The sequence below is a fragment of the Pseudophryne corroboree genome, unplaced genomic scaffold, assembly GCF_028390025.1.
Source record: "Pseudophryne corroboree isolate aPseCor3 unplaced genomic scaffold, aPseCor3.hap2 scaffold_628, whole genome shotgun sequence".
NCBI lineage: Eukaryota > Metazoa > Chordata > Amphibia > Anura > Myobatrachidae > Pseudophryne > Pseudophryne corroboree.
This window is the reverse complement of record NW_026970224.1, coordinates 200,175-214,685: the sequence shown is the minus strand read 5'-3', so window position 1 is coordinate 214,685 and position 14,511 is coordinate 200,175. Positions and strand designations below refer to the sequence as shown.

The 14,511-nt window shown below is 50.0% G+C and overlaps 17 non-coding genes and 4 pseudogenes across 17 annotated transcripts; all 21 read right to left on the bottom strand.

Moving 5' to 3' along the window:
- Positions 1-73: 73 nt before the first annotated feature.
- Positions 74-237, bottom strand: LOC135036017 (U1 spliceosomal RNA). Its single transcript, XR_010230862.1, has one exon. It is a non-coding gene; the product is annotated as a U1 spliceosomal RNA (small nuclear RNA).
- A 671-nt stretch (positions 238-908) lies between these two features.
- On the bottom strand, positions 909-1,071 carry LOC135036033 (U1 spliceosomal RNA). The gene has a single exon (XR_010230877.1). It is a non-coding gene; the product is annotated as a U1 spliceosomal RNA (small nuclear RNA).
- Positions 1,072-1,223: 152 nt separating this feature from the next.
- On the bottom strand, positions 1,224-1,387 carry LOC135036020 (U1 spliceosomal RNA). Its single transcript, XR_010230865.1, has one exon. It is a non-coding gene; the product is annotated as a U1 spliceosomal RNA (small nuclear RNA).
- Positions 1,388-2,061: 674 nt separating this feature from the next.
- On the bottom strand, positions 2,062-2,224 carry LOC135036028 (U1 spliceosomal RNA). Its single transcript, XR_010230873.1, has one exon. It is a non-coding gene; the product is annotated as a U1 spliceosomal RNA (small nuclear RNA).
- A 152-nt stretch (positions 2,225-2,376) lies between these two features.
- LOC135036023 (U1 spliceosomal RNA) lies at positions 2,377-2,540 on the bottom strand. The gene has a single exon (XR_010230868.1). It is a non-coding gene; the product is annotated as a U1 spliceosomal RNA (small nuclear RNA).
- Positions 2,541-3,237: 697 nt separating this feature from the next.
- Positions 3,238-3,379, bottom strand: LOC135036039 (U1 spliceosomal RNA; annotated as a pseudogene).
- A 149-nt stretch (positions 3,380-3,528) lies between these two features.
- LOC135036015 (U1 spliceosomal RNA) lies at positions 3,529-3,692 on the bottom strand. Its single transcript, XR_010230860.1, has one exon. It is a non-coding gene; the product is annotated as a U1 spliceosomal RNA (small nuclear RNA).
- A 671-nt stretch (positions 3,693-4,363) lies between these two features.
- On the bottom strand, positions 4,364-4,526 carry LOC135036032 (U1 spliceosomal RNA). Its single transcript, XR_010230876.1, has one exon. It is a non-coding gene; the product is annotated as a U1 spliceosomal RNA (small nuclear RNA).
- A 152-nt stretch (positions 4,527-4,678) lies between these two features.
- On the bottom strand, positions 4,679-4,842 carry LOC135036019 (U1 spliceosomal RNA). The gene has a single exon (XR_010230864.1). It is a non-coding gene; the product is annotated as a U1 spliceosomal RNA (small nuclear RNA).
- A 695-nt stretch (positions 4,843-5,537) lies between these two features.
- On the bottom strand, positions 5,538-5,679 carry LOC135036038 (U1 spliceosomal RNA; annotated as a pseudogene).
- Positions 5,680-5,831: 152 nt separating this feature from the next.
- On the bottom strand, positions 5,832-5,995 carry LOC135036014 (U1 spliceosomal RNA). Its single transcript, XR_010230859.1, has one exon. It is a non-coding gene; the product is annotated as a U1 spliceosomal RNA (small nuclear RNA).
- Positions 5,996-6,666: 671 nt separating this feature from the next.
- LOC135036036 (U1 spliceosomal RNA) lies at positions 6,667-6,829 on the bottom strand. Its single transcript, XR_010230879.1, has one exon. It is a non-coding gene; the product is annotated as a U1 spliceosomal RNA (small nuclear RNA).
- Positions 6,830-6,981: 152 nt separating this feature from the next.
- Positions 6,982-7,145, bottom strand: LOC135036025 (U1 spliceosomal RNA). The gene has a single exon (XR_010230870.1). It is a non-coding gene; the product is annotated as a U1 spliceosomal RNA (small nuclear RNA).
- Positions 7,146-7,816: 671 nt separating this feature from the next.
- Positions 7,817-7,979, bottom strand: LOC135036031 (U1 spliceosomal RNA). Its single transcript, XR_010230875.1, has one exon. It is a non-coding gene; the product is annotated as a U1 spliceosomal RNA (small nuclear RNA).
- Positions 7,980-8,131: 152 nt separating this feature from the next.
- On the bottom strand, positions 8,132-8,295 carry LOC135036018 (U1 spliceosomal RNA). Its single transcript, XR_010230863.1, has one exon. It is a non-coding gene; the product is annotated as a U1 spliceosomal RNA (small nuclear RNA).
- Positions 8,296-8,990: 695 nt separating this feature from the next.
- On the bottom strand, positions 8,991-9,132 carry LOC135036040 (U1 spliceosomal RNA; annotated as a pseudogene).
- Positions 9,133-9,284: 152 nt separating this feature from the next.
- On the bottom strand, positions 9,285-9,448 carry LOC135036013 (U1 spliceosomal RNA). The gene has a single exon (XR_010230858.1). It is a non-coding gene; the product is annotated as a U1 spliceosomal RNA (small nuclear RNA).
- Positions 9,449-10,119: 671 nt separating this feature from the next.
- On the bottom strand, positions 10,120-10,282 carry LOC135036035 (U1 spliceosomal RNA). Its single transcript, XR_010230878.1, has one exon. It is a non-coding gene; the product is annotated as a U1 spliceosomal RNA (small nuclear RNA).
- Positions 10,283-10,434: 152 nt separating this feature from the next.
- Positions 10,435-10,598, bottom strand: LOC135036024 (U1 spliceosomal RNA). Its single transcript, XR_010230869.1, has one exon. It is a non-coding gene; the product is annotated as a U1 spliceosomal RNA (small nuclear RNA).
- A 695-nt stretch (positions 10,599-11,293) lies between these two features.
- Positions 11,294-11,435, bottom strand: LOC135036037 (U1 spliceosomal RNA; annotated as a pseudogene).
- Positions 11,436-11,587: 152 nt separating this feature from the next.
- LOC135036022 (U1 spliceosomal RNA) lies at positions 11,588-11,751 on the bottom strand. The gene has a single exon (XR_010230867.1). It is a non-coding gene; the product is annotated as a U1 spliceosomal RNA (small nuclear RNA).
- Between the last annotated feature and the right edge of the window lie 2,760 nt (positions 11,752-14,511).

The window sequence follows — 14,511 nt, the reverse complement described above, 5'->3', positions numbered from 1 at the left end:
GGAAACTCTCGAAAGAAGAACAAGGCTAGAGGAAGATCTGAGACAAATAAATCTGACTTTTACCAGAGCTGACCAGAGGAAAGAACAAACACAGTCCCCCACTACCACAAATAATGCAGTCGAGTTTCCCACATTTGGGGAAATCATAGGGGTCAGCATACCCAGAATGCAATGAATGAACCTCACCCTGGGAGAACAATCTTCATGACCATGGTATCTCCTATGCAAAATAAGTATGATTTGGGATAGGGCTGGGGAGGGCCGCTGCTCAGGCACATATCTGTCAAGTAAAGGAGATTCAACTGAGGCAGCACAAGGGAACTCTCATCTGGGGACAACAACTGCAGGGAGAACACATATTTTCAGATGAACATGGGAGGGCAGAAGGCTGCCTAATACTGAAGCACCCCCAAACAACAAACCAAATGCAACAACTAGTGCAAGCATTCCTGGGGGAAGGCCTGCAGCAGATGGATTTGCATATGGTGATGTCATCCAAGCAGTGGGTCAAAGTTGGCTTCAACCCTCGTCTGCATATGAAAAGAGAAAAGGGGCGTGCAGGGCATGGCGGCCTTTTGCGGCGCTTGGATGACCCCTAGTTCACATTAAACACCTCCACCCTCCTTCGGTGTGGGGCTCATGTTGGCTATGCCCCAGCCCCTGAAGCATTCAAGCTGATTTCTTGCAGAAGCTGGGCTCTGTAACAGCTCCAGAGCTGCTCTGTAAGGCAAATAAAAGGTTGTGGGACCTGCAGCACTACCTGTAGTTTGCATTGTGCGTTGCAAGGCACAAAGTAAGCAGACGGGAGAAGTCAGTATAGTGCGCAAGGGCATAAAAGGGAACGGCTCAAGAAAAGAGAAGTGGAAACAGACAGCAAACTAGGCTGGAGAGAGACCTGATGCAAAGAGATCTGAATTATACGAGAGCCGACCAGAGGAAACACAAATTATGCAGTCAAGTGTCCCACATTTTGGGAAATCACAGGAGCAGCACACCCAGAGTGCAATGGGTGAGCCTTGCCTTGGGAGAAGCACCTTCCTGATCATAGTATCTCACCTGGCAGGTAAGTAGGAGTTGGGCTAGAGCTGGGGAGGGTCGCTGCTCGGGCACCCCCCTGTCAAGTGAAGGAGATCCAACTGAGGCAGCACAAGGGAACTCTCGAAAGAAGAACAAGGCTAGAGCAAGATCTGAGACAAAGAAATCTGACTTTTACCAGAGCTGACCAGAGGAAAGCACAAACACAGTCCCCCACTACCACAAATAATGCAGTCGAGTTTCCCACAATTGGGGAAATCACAGGGGTCAGCATACCCAGAATGCAATGAATGAACCTCACCCTGGGAGAACAATCTTCATGACCATGGCATCTCCTATGCAAAATAAGTATGATTTGGGATAGGGCTGGGGAGGGCCGCTGCTCAGGCACATCTCTGTCAAGTAAAGGAGATTCAACTGAGGCAGCACAAGGGAACTCTCATCTGGGGACAACAACTGCAGGGAGAACACATATTTTCAGATGAACATGGGAGGGCAGAAGGCTGCCTAATATTGAAGCACCCCCAAACAACAAACCAAATGCAACAACTAGTACAAGCATTCCTGGAGGAAGGTCTGCAGAAGACGGATTTGCATACGGTGATGTCATCCAAGCAGTGGGCCAAAGTTGTCTGGAACCCTCATCTGCATATGAAAAGAGAAAAGGGGTATGCAGGGCATGGCGGCCTTTTGAGGCGCTTGGATGACCCCTAGTTCGCATTAAACACCCCCACCCTCCTTCGGTGTGGGGCTCATGTTGGCTATGCCCCAGCCCCTGAAGCATTCAAGCTGATTTCTTGCAGCAGCTGGGCACTGTAACAGCTCCAGAGCTGCTCTGTAAGGCAAGTAAAAGGGTGTGGGCCCTGCAGCACTACCTGTAGTTCGCATTGTGCATTGTAAGGCACAAAGTAAGCAGACGGGAGGAGAAGTCAGGATAGTGCACAAGGGTATAGAAGGGAGGGGCTCAAGAAAAAAGAAGTGGAAACAGACAGCAAACTAGGCTGGAGATAGACCTGAGACAAAGAGATCTGAATTATACGAGAGCCGACCAGAGGAAACACAAATTATGCAGTCAAGTGTCCCACATTTGGGGAAATCACAGGAGCAGCACACCCAGAGTGCAATGGGTGAGCCTTGCCCTGGGAGAAGCACCTTCCTGATCATAGTATCTCACCTGGCAGGTAAGTATGAGATGGGCTAGAGCTGGGGAGGGTCGCTGCTCGGGCACCCCCCTGTCAAGTGAAGGAGATCCAACTGAGGCAGCACAAGGGAACTCTCGAAAGAAGAACAAGGCTAGAGGAAGATCTGAGACAAAGAAATCTGACTTTTACCAGAGCTGACCAGAGGAAAGCACAAACACAGTCCTCCACTACCACAAATAATGCAGTCGAGTTTCCCACAGTTGGGGAAATCATAGGGGTCAGCATACCCAGAATGCAATGAATGAACCTCACCCTGGGAGATCAATCTTCATGACCATGGTATCTCCTATGCAAAATAAGTATGATTTGGGATAGGGCTGGGGAGGGCCGCTGCTCAGGCACATCTCTGTCAAGTAAAGGAGATTCAACTGAGGCAGCACAAGGGAACTCTCATCTGAGGACAACAACTGCAGGGAGAACACATATTTTCAGATGAACATGGGAGGGCAGAAGGCTGCCTAATACTGAAGCACCCCCAAACAACAAACCAAATGCAACAACTAGTACAAGCATTCCTGGGGGAAGGTCTGCAGAAGACGGATTTGCATACGGTGATGTCATCCAAGCAGTGGGCCAAAGTTGGCTGGAACCCTCATCTACATATGAAAAGAGAAAAGGGGTATGCAGGGCATGGCGGCCTTTTGCGGCGCTTGGATGACCCCTAGTTCGCATTAAACACCCCCACCCTCCTTCGGTGTGGGGCTCATGTTGGCCATGCCCCAGCCCCTGAAGCATTCAAGCTGATTTCTTGCAGCAGCTGGGCACTGTAACAGCTCCAGAGCTGCTCTGTAAGGCAAGTAAAAAGGTGTGGGCCCTGCAGCACTACCTGTAGTTTGCATTGTGCATTGGAAGGCACAAAGTAAGCAGACGGGAGGAGAAGTCAGGATAGTGCACAAGGGTATAGAAGGGAGGGGCTCAAGAAAAAAAAAAAGTGGAAACAGACAGCAAACTAGGCTGGAGAGAGACCTGAGACAAAGAGATCTGAATTATATGAGAGCCGACCAGGGGAAACACAAATTATGCAGTCAAGTTTCCCACATTTGCGGAAATCGCAGGAGCAGCACACCAAGAGTGCAATGGGTGAGCCTTGCCCTGGGAGAAGCAACTTCATGATCATAGTATCTCACCTGGCAGGTAAGTAGGAGTTGGGCTAGATCTGGGGAAGGTCGCTGCTCGGGCACCCCCCTGTCAAGTGAAGGAAATCCAACTGAGGAAGCACAAGGGAACTCTTGAAAGAACAAGGCTAGAGGAAGATCTGAGACAAAGAAATCTGACTTTTACCAGAGCTGACCAGAGGAAAGCACAAACACAGTCCTCCACTACCACAAATAATGCAGTTGAGTTTCCCACATTTGGGGAAATCATAGGGGTCAGCATACCCAGAATGCAATGAATGAACCTCACCCTGGGAGATCAATCTTCATGACCATGGTATCTCCTATGCAAAATAAGTATGATTTGGGATAGGGCTGGGGAGGGCCGCTGCTCAGGCACATCTCTGTCAAGTAAAGGAGATTCAACTGAGGCAGCACAAGGGAACTCTCATCTGGGGACAACAACTGCAGGGAGAACACATATTTTCAGATGAACATGGGAGGGCAGAAGGCTGCCTAATATTGAAGCACCCCCAAACAACAAACCAAATGCAACAACTAGTACAAGCATTCCTGGGGGAAGGTCTGCAGAAGACGGATTTGCATACGGTGATGTCATCCAAGCAGTGGGCCAAAGTTGGCTGGAACCCTCATCTATATATGAAAAGAGAAAAGGGGTATGCAGGGCATGGCGGCCTTTTGCGGCGCTTGGATGACCCCTAGTTCACATTAAACACCTCCACCCTCCTTCGGTGTGGGGCTCATGTTGGCTATGCCCCAGCCCCTGAAGCATTCAAGCTGATTTCTTGCAGAAGCTGGGCTCTGTAACAGCTCCAGAGCTGCTCTGTAAGGCAAATAAAAGGTTGTGGGACCTGCAGCACTACCTGTAGTTCGCATTGTGCGTTGCAAGGCACAAAGTAAGCAGACGGGAGAAGTCAGTATAGTGCGCAAGGGCATAAAAGGGAACGGCTCAAGAAAAGAGAAGTGGAAACAGACAGCAAACTAGGCTGGAGAGAGACCTGATGCAAAGAGATCTGAATTATACGAGAGCCGACCAGAGGAAACACAAATTATGCAGTCAAGTGTCCCACATTTTGGGAAATCACAGGAGCAGCACACCCAGAGTGCAATGGGTGAGCCTTGCCTTGGGAGAAGCACCTTCCTGATCATAGTATCTCACCTGGCAGGTAAGTAGGAGTTGGGCTAGAGCTGGGGAGGGTCGCTGCTCGGGCACCCCCCTGTCAAGTGAAGGAGATCCAACTGAGGCAGCACAAGGGAACTCTCGAAAGAAGAACAAGGCTAGAGCAAGATCTGAGACAAAGAAATCTGACTTTTACCAGAGCTGACCAGAGGAAAGCACAAACACAGTCCCCCACTACCACAAATAATGCAGTCGAGTTTCCCACAATTGGGGAAATCACAGGGGTCAGCATACCCAGAATGCAATGAATGAACCTCACCCTGGGAGAACAATCTTCATGACCATGGCATCTCCTATGCAAAATAAGTATGATTTGGGATAGGGCTGGGGAGGGCCGCTGCTCAGGCACATCTCTGTCAAGTAAAGGAGATTCAACTGAGGCAGCACAAGGGAACTCTCATCTGGGGACAACAACTGCAGGGAGAACACATATTTTCAGATGAACATGGGAGGGCAGAAGGCTGCCTAATATTGAAGCACCCCCAAACAACAAACCAAATGCAACAACTAGTACAAGCATTCCTGGGGGAAGGTCTGCAGAAGACGGATTTGCATACGGTGATGTCATCCAAGCAGTGGGCCAAAGTTGGCTGGAACCCTCATCTGCATATGAAAAGAGAAAAGGGGTATGCAGGGCATGGCGGCCTTTTGAGGCGCTTGGATGACCCCTAGTTCGCATTAAACACCCCCACCCTCCTTCGGTGTGGGGCTCATGTTGGCTATGCCCCAGCACCTGAAGCATTCAAGCTGATTTCTTGCAGCAGCTGGGCACTGTAACAGCTCCAGAGCTGCTCTGTAAGGCAAGTAAAAGGGTGTGGGCCCTGCAGCACTACCTGTAGTTCGCATTGTGCATTGTAAGGCACAAAGTAAGCAGACGGGAGGAGAAGTCAGGATAGTGCACAAGGCTATAGAAGGGAGGGGCTCAAGAAAAAAGAAGTGGAAACAGACAGCAAACTAGGCTGGAGAGAGACCTGAGACAAAGAGATCTGAATTATATGAGAGCCGACCAGGGGAAACACAAATTATGCAGTCAAGTTTCCCACATTTGCGGAAATCGCAGGAGCAGCACACCAAGAGTGCAATGGGTGAGCCTTGCCCTGGGAGAAGCAACTTCATGATCATAGTATCTCACCTGGCAGGTAAGTAGGAGTTGGGCTAGATCTGGGGAGGGTCGCTGCTCGGGCACCCCCCTGTCAAGTGAAGGAAATCCAACTGAGGAAGCACAAGGGAACTCTTGAAAGAAGAACAAGGCTAGAGGAAGATCTGAGACAAAGAAATCTGACTTTTACCAGAGCTGACCAGAGGAAAGCACAAACACAGTCCTCCACTACCACAAATAATGCAGTTGAGTTTCCCACATTTGGGGAAATCATAGGGGTCAGCATACCCAGAATGCAATGAATGAACCTCACCCTGGGAGATCAATCTTCATGACCATGGTATCTCCTATGCAAAATAAGTATGATTTGGGATAGGGCTGGGGAGGGCCGCTGCTCAGGCACATCTCTGTCAAGTAAAGGAGATTCAACTGAGGCAGCACAAGGGAACTCTCATCTGGGGACAACAACTGCAGGGAGAACACATATTTTCAGATGAACATGGGAGGGCAGAAGGCTGCCTAATACTGAAGCACCCCCAAACAACAAACCAAATGCAACAACTAGTGCAAGCATTCCTGGGGGAAGGCCTGCAGCAGATGGATTTGCATATGGTGATGTCATCCAAGCAGTGAGTCAAACTTGGCTTCAACCCTCGTCTGCATATGAAAAGAGAAAAGGGGCATGCGGGGCATGGCGGCCTTTTGCGGCGCTTGGATGACCCCTAGTTCGCATTAAACACCTCCACCCTCCTTCGGTGTGGGGCTCATGTTGGCTATGCCCCAGCCCCTGAAGCATTCAAGCTGATTTCTTGCAGCAGCTGGGCACTGTAACAGCTCCAGAGCTGCTCTGTAAGGCAAATAAAAGGGTGTGGGCCCTGCAGCACTACCTGTAGTTTGCATTGTGCGTTGGAAGGCACAAATTAAGCAGACGGGAGAAGTCAGGATAGTGCGCAAGGGCATAGAAGGGAGCGGCTCAAGAAAAGAGAAGTGGAAACAGACAGCAAACTAGGCTGGAGAGAGACCTGAGACAAAGAGATCTGAATTATACGAGAGCCGACCAGGGGAAACACAAATTATGCAGTCAAGTTTCCCACATTTGGAGAAATCGCAGGAGCAGCCCACCCAGAGTGAAATGGGTGAGCCTTGCCCTGGGAGAAGCACCTTCATGATCATAGTATCTCACCTAGCAGGTAAGTAGGAGTTGGGCTAGAGCTGGGGAGGGTCGCTGCTCGGGCACCCCCCTGTCAAGTGAAGGAGATACAACTGAGGCAGCACAAGGAAACTCTCGAAAGAAGAACAAGGCTAGAGGAAGATCTGAGACAAAGAAATCTGACTGTTACCAGAGCTGACCAGAGGAAAGAACAAACACAGTCCCCCACTATCACAAATAATGCAGTCGAGTTTCCCACATTTGGGGAAATCATAGGGGTCAGCATACCCAGAATGCAATGAATGAACCTCACCCTGGGAGATCAATCTTCATGACCATGGTATCTCCTATGCAAAATAAGTATGATTTGGGATAGGGCTGGGGAGGGCCGCTGCTCAGGCACATCTCTGTCAAGTAAAGGAGATTCAACTGAGGCAGCACAAGGGAACTCTCATCTGGGGACAACAACTGCAGGGAGAACACATATTTTCAGATGAACATGGGAGGGCAGAAGGCTGCCTAATACTGAAGCACCCCCAAACAACAAACCAAATGCAACAACTAGTACAAGCATTCCTGGGGGAAGGTCTGCAGAAGACGGATTTGCATACGGTGATGTCATCCAAGCAGTGGGCCAAAGTTGGCTGGAACCCTCATCTATATATGAAAAGAGAAAAGGGGTATGCAGGGCATGGCGGCCTTTTGCGGCACTTGGATGACCCCTAGTTCACATTAAACACCTCCACCCTCCTTCGGTGTGGGGCTCATGTTGGCTATGCCCCAGCCCCTGAAGCATTCAAGCTGATTTCTTGCAGAAGCTGGGCTCTGTAACAGCTCCAGAGCTGCTCTGTAAGGCAAATAAAAGGTTGTGGGACCTGCAGCACTACCTGTAGTTCGCATTGTGCGTTGCAAGGCACAAAGTAAGCAGACGGGAGAAGTCAGTATAGTGCGCAAGGGCATAAAAGGGAACGGCTCAAGAAAAGAGAAGTGGAAACAGACAGCAAACTAGGCTGGAGAGAGACCTGATGCAAAGAGATCTGAATTATACGAGAGCCGACCAGAGGAAACACAAATTATGCAGTCAAGTGTCCCACATTTTGGGAAATCACAGGAGCAGCACACCCAGAGTGCAATGGGTGAGCCTTGCCTTGGGAGAAGCACCTTCCTGATCATAGTATCTCACCTGGCAGGTAAGTAGGAGTTGGGCTAGAGCTGGGGAGGGTCGCTGCTCGGGCACCCCCCTGTCAAGTGAAGGAGATCCAACTGAGGCAGCACAAGGGAACTCTCGAAAGAAGAACAAGGCTAGAGCAAGATCTGAGACAAAGAAATCTGACTTTTACCAGAGCTGACCAGAGGAAAGCACAAACACAGTCCCCCACTACCACAAATAATGCAGTCGAGTTTCCCACAATTGGGGAAATCACAGGGGTCAGCATACCCAGAATGCAATGAATGAACCTCACCCTGGGAGAACAATCTTCATGACCATGGCATCTCCTATGCAAAATAAGTATGATTTGGGATAGGGCTGGGGAGGGCCGCTGCTCAGGCACATCTCTGTCAAGTAAAGGAGATTCAACTGAGGCAGCACAAGGGAACTCTCATCTGGGGACAACAACTGCAGGGAGAACACATATTTTCAGATGAACATGGGAGGGCAGAAGGCTGCCTAATATTGAAGCACCCCCAAACAACAAACCAAATGCAACAACTAGTACAAGCATTCCTGGGGGAAGGTCTGCAGAAGACGGATTTGCATACGGTGATGTCATCCAAGCAGTGGGCCAAAGTTGTCTGGAACCCTCATCTGCATATGAAAAGAGAAAAGGGGTATGCAGGGCATGGCGGCCTTTTGAGGCGCTTGGATGACCCCTAGTTCGCATTAAACACCCCCACCCTCCTTCGGTGTGGGGCTCATGTTGGCTATGCCCCAGCCCCTGAAGCATTCAAGCTGATTTCTTGCAGCAGCTGGGCACTGTAACAGCTCCAGAGCTGCTCTGTAAGGCAAGTAAAAGGGTGTGGGCCCTGCAGCACTACCTGTAGTTCGCATTGTGCATTGTAAGGCACAAAGTAAGCAGACGGGAGGAGAAGTCAGGATAGTGCACAAGGGTATAGAAGGGAGGGGCTCAAGAAAAAAGAAGTGGAAACAGACAGCAAACTAGGCTGGAGAGAGACCTGAGACAAAGAGATCTGAATTATATGAGAGCCAACCAGGGGAAACACAAATTATGCAGTCAAGTTTCCCACATTTGCGGAAATCGCAGGAGCAGCACACCAAGAGTGCAATGGGTGAGCCTTGCCCTGGGAGAAGCAACTTCATGATCATAGTATCTCACCTGGCAGGTAAGTAGGAGTTGGGCTAGATCTGGGGAGGGTCGCTGCTCGGGCACCCCCCTGTCAAGTGAAGGAAATCCAACTGAGGAAGCACAAGGGAACTCTTGAAAGAAGAACAAGGCTAGAGGAAGATCTGAGACAAAGAAATCTGACTTTTACCAGAGCTGACCAGAGGAAAGCACAAACACAGTCCTCCACTACCACAAATAATGCAGTTGAGTTTCCCACATTTGGGGAAATCATAGGGGTCAGCATACCCAGAATGCAATGAATGAACCTCACCCTGGGAGATCAATCTTCATGACCATGGTATCTCCTATGCAAAATAAGTATGATTTGGGATAGGGCTGGGGAGGGCCGCTGCTCAGGCACATCTCTGTCAAGTAAAGGAGATTCAACTGAGGCAGCACAAGGGAACTCTCATCTGGGGACAACAACAGCAGGGAGAACACATATTTTCAGATGAACATGGGAGGGCAGAAGGCTGCCTAATACTGAAGCACCCCCAAACAACAAACCAAATGCAACAACTAGTGCAAGCATTCCTGGGGGAAGGCCTGCAGCAGATGGATTTGCATATGGTGATGTCATCCAAGCAGTGAGTCAAAGTTGGCTTCAACCCTCGTCTGCATATGAAAAGAGAAAAGGGGCATGCAGGGCATGGCGGCCTTTTGCGGTGCTTGGATGACCCCTAGTTCGCATTAAACACCTCCACCCTCCTTCGGTGTGGGGCTCATGTTGGCTATGCCCCAGCCCCTTAAGCATTCAAGCTGATTTCTTGCAGCAGCTGGGCACTGTAACAGCTCCAGAGCTGCTCTGTAAGGCAAATAAAAGGGTGTGGGCCCTGCAGCACTACCTGTAGTTTGCATTGTGCGTTGGAAGGCACAAATTAAGCAGACGGGAGAAGTCAGGATAGTGCGCAAGGGCATAGAAGGGAGCGGCTCAAGAAAAGAGAAGTGGAAACAGACAGCAAACTAGGCTGGAGAGAGACCTGAGACAAAGAGATCTGAATTATACGAGAGCCGACCAGGGGAAACACAAATTATGCAGTCAAGTTTCCCACATTTGGAGAAATCGCAGGAGCAGCACACCCAGAGTGAAATGGGTGAGCCTTGCCCTGGGAGAAGCACCTTCATGATCATAGTATCTCACCTAGCAGGTAAGTAGGAGTTGGGCTAGAGCTGGGGAGGGTCGCTGCTCGGGCACCCCCCTGTCAAGTGAAGGAGATACAACTGAGGCAGCACAAGGAAACTCTCGAAAGAAGAACAAGGCTAGAGGAAGATCTGAGACAAAGAAATCTGACTTTTACCAGAGCTGACCAGAGGAAAGAACAAACACAGTCCCCCACTACCACAAATAATGCAGTCGAGTTTCCCACATTTGGGGAAATCATAGGGGTCAGCATACCCAGAATGCAATGAATGAACCTCACCCTGGGAGATCAATCTTCATGACCATGGTATCTCCTATGCAAAATAAGTATGATTTGGGATAGGGCTGGGGAGGGCCGCTGCTCAGGCACATCTCTGTCAAATAAAGGAGATTCAACTGAGGCAGCACAAGGGAACTCTCATCTGGGGACAACAACTGCAGGGAGAACACATATTTTCAGATGAACATGGGAGGGCAGAAGGCTGCCTAATACTGAAGCACCCCCAAACAACAAACCAAATGCAACAACTAGTACAAGCATTCCTGGGGGAAGGTCTGCAGAAGACGGATTTGCATACGGTGATGTCATCCAAGCAGTGGGCCAAAGTTGGCTGGAACCCTCATCTATATATGAAAAGAGAAAAGGGGTATGCAGGGCATGGCGGCCTTTTGCGGCTCTTGGATGACCCCTAGTTCGCATTAAACACCCCCACCCTCCTTCGGTGTGGGGCTCATGTTGGCCATGCCCCAGCCCCTGAAGCATTCAAGCTGATTTCTTGCAGCAGCTGGGCACTGTAACAGCTCCAGAGCTGCTCTGTAAAGCAAGTAAAAAGGTGTGGGCCCTGCAGCACTACCTGTAGTTTGCATTGTGCATTGGAAGGCACAAAGTAAGCAGACGGGAGGAGAAGTCAGGATAGTGCACAAGGGTATTGAAGGGAGGGGCTCAAGAAAAAAGAAGTGGAAACAGACAGCAAACTAGGCTGGAGAGAGACCTGAGACAAAGAGATCTGAATCATATGAGAGCCGACCAGGGGAAACACAAATTATGCAGTCAAGTTTCCCACATTTGCGGAAATCGCAGGGGCAGCACACCCAGAGTGCAATGGGTGAGCCTTGCCCTGGGAGAAGCAACTTCATGAGCATAGTATCTCACCTGGCAGGTAAGTAGGAGTTGGGCTAGAGCTGGGGAGGGTCGCTGCTCGGGCACCCCCCTGTCAAGTGAAGGAAATCCAACTGAGGCAGCACAAGGGAACTCTCGAAAGAAGAACAAGGCTAGAGGAAAATCTGAGACAAAGAAATCTGACTTTTACCAGAGCTGACCAGAGGAAAGCACAAACACAGTCCCCCACTACCACAAATAATGCAGTCGAGTTTCCCACATTTGGGGAAATTACAGGGGTCAGCATACCCAGAATGCAATGAATGAACCTCACCCTGGGAGAACAATCTTCATGACCATGGTATCTCCTATGCAAAATAAGTATGATTTGGGATCAGTGGCGTAACTAGAAATTTTTCTCCCCCAAGCCAAAAAATTCTTTGGCGCTCCCCACAATTGGCACTATTAAAGGGATAAATGTGCGCGCGCCGCAAAATAGGGTGTGTGGCTTCGTTGGGATGGGCGTGGCTTTACTGTTCCAGTGGGACCTGTTGGACAAGTGGTCCGGATCCCACCTACACATGCACCGGAGGATAATCCTGTCTTCCAAGACCAGAATCTCACTCCATTGGTGGCTGCACAGTTCTCACCTCCTAGAGGGGCGAAGGTTCGGGATCCAGGACTGGATCCTAGGGACCATGGATGCAGCCCTCCGAGGCTGGGGAGCAGTCACACAGGGGGAAAACGTCCAAGGAAGATGGTCAAGTCGGGAAAGTTGTCTCCACATAAATGTTCTGGAGTTAAGGGCCATTTAATAACTGCAGACACAGTACGCACTGGGACGGGTGCCCAGCATCCTCTACGGACTAAGAGAAAAGGATTTACCGGTAGGTATTAAAATCCTATTTTCTCTAACGTCCTAGAGGATTCTGGGGACTCCGTAAGGACCATGGGGATAGACGGGCTCCGCAGGAGACATGGGCACTTTAAGAAAGACTTTAGTTCTGGGTGTGCAGTGGCTCCTCCCTCTATGCCCCTCCTCCATACCTCAGTTTGATACTGTGCCCAGTGGAGACTGGGTGCTTTTCAGGAGCTCTCCTGAGCTTTCTGACAGAAAGTATTTTGCTAGGTTTTTAATTTTCAGGGAGCACTGCTGGCAACAGACTCCCTGCATCGAGGGACTGAGGGGAGAGAAGCAGCCCTACTCTCCGAGTTGCAAGGTCCTGCTTCTTAAGCTACTGGACACCATTAGCTCCAAAGGGATTAGCTCCAAAGGGATTGGTACGCAGGATCTCACTCTCGCCGTCCGTCCCCCTCGCAGAGCCGGAAGATAGAAGCCGGGTGAGTATGAGAAGAAAAGAAGACTTCAGAGGCGGCAGAGGACTTCATGATCTTCATTGAGGTAACGCACAGCACTGCAGCTGTGCGACATTGCTCCCATACACCTCACATACTCCGGTCACTGTAAGGGTGCAGGGCGCAGGGGGGGCGCCCTGGGCTGCAATTTAAACCTCTTTTTGGCAAAAATATAACATATATACAGCTGGGCACTGTATATATGTATGAGCCCCCGCCAATTGTACAGTTTAAACGGGACAGAAGCCCGCCGCCGAGGGGGCGGGGCTTCTCCCTCAGCACTCACCAGCGCCATTTTTTCTCCACAGCACCGCTGAGAGGAAGCTCCCCGGACTCTCCCCTGCTTATACCACGGTAGACAAGAGGGTTGAAAAGAGAGGGGGGGGGGCACATAATTCGGCGCAAATTACATACAGCAGCGCTACTGTGCAAACATTAAGTTACTGTGCTATTCCTGGGTTATATAGCGCTGGGGTATGTGCTGGCATACTCTCTCTCTGTCTCTCCAAAGGGCCTTGTGGGGGAAATGTCTTCAGTAAAAGTATTCCCTGTGTGTGTGGTGTGTCGGTACGCGTGTGTCGACATGTCTGAGGAAGAAGGCTATATTAGAGAGGAGCGGGAGCAAATGAACGTGGTGTCTCCGCCGACACCTGACTGGATGGATATGTGGAATGTTTTAAATGCTAGTGTAAACTCATTGCACAAAAGATTAGACAAGGCTGAAGCTTTGCGACAGTCAGGGTCTCAACCCATGCCTGATCCTATGTCGCAGGGACTGTCAGGGTCTCATAAGCGCCCACTATCCAGATTGTTGACACAGATACCGACACGGATTCTGACTCCAGTGTCGATTACGATGATGCAAAGTTACAGCCAAAATTGGCAAAATACATTTGATATATGATTATGGCAATAAAAAATGTTTTGCACATCACAGAGGAGCCCCCTATCCCTGACAAGAGGGTACATATGTACAAGGTAAAGAAGCCTGAGGTAACCTTTCCCCCCTCACACGAGCTAAACGAGTTATGTGAAAAAGCTTGGGAATCCCCTGCAGATTTCCAAAAGGATTCTTATGGCGTATCCTTTCCCATCAACGGATAGGTTACGATGGGAATCCTCCCCTTGGGTGGACAAAGCATTAACACGCTTATCCAAGAAGGTAGCCCTCCCGTCCCAGGATACGGCTTCCCTCAAAGAGTCTGCTGACCGCAAACAGGAGATTACCCTGAAGTCCATTTATACACATTCAGGTACCTTACTCAGACCGGCAATTGCGTCGGCCTGGGTGTGTAGTGCTGTAGCGGCATGGACGGATACCCTAGATAAGGCTACTATTTTATTGCCCCTGGGGCATATAAGAGATGCTGTCCTATATATGTGTGTATGCAAACTACAGGTGGTGCTGCAGGGCTCACACCCTTTTACTTGTCTTGTAGAGCAACTCTGGAGCTGTTACTGGGTCCAGCTGCTGCAAGAAATCAGCTTGAATGCTTCAGGGGCTTGGGCATGGCCAACATGAGCCCCACACTGATGGGGGTGTATAAAGCGATCTAGGGGTCATCCAAGCGCAACCCCACAAAGGCCGCCATGCCCTGCGTGACCATTTTCTCTTTTCATATGCAGACGAGGGTTGCAGCCAACTATGCCCATTGCTTGGATGACATCACCATATGCGAATCCATCTGCTGCAGGCCTTCCCCCAGGAATGCTTGCACTAGCTGTTGCATTTGGTTTGTTGTTTGGGGGGTGCTTCAGTATTAGGCAGCCTTCTGCCCTCCCACATTCG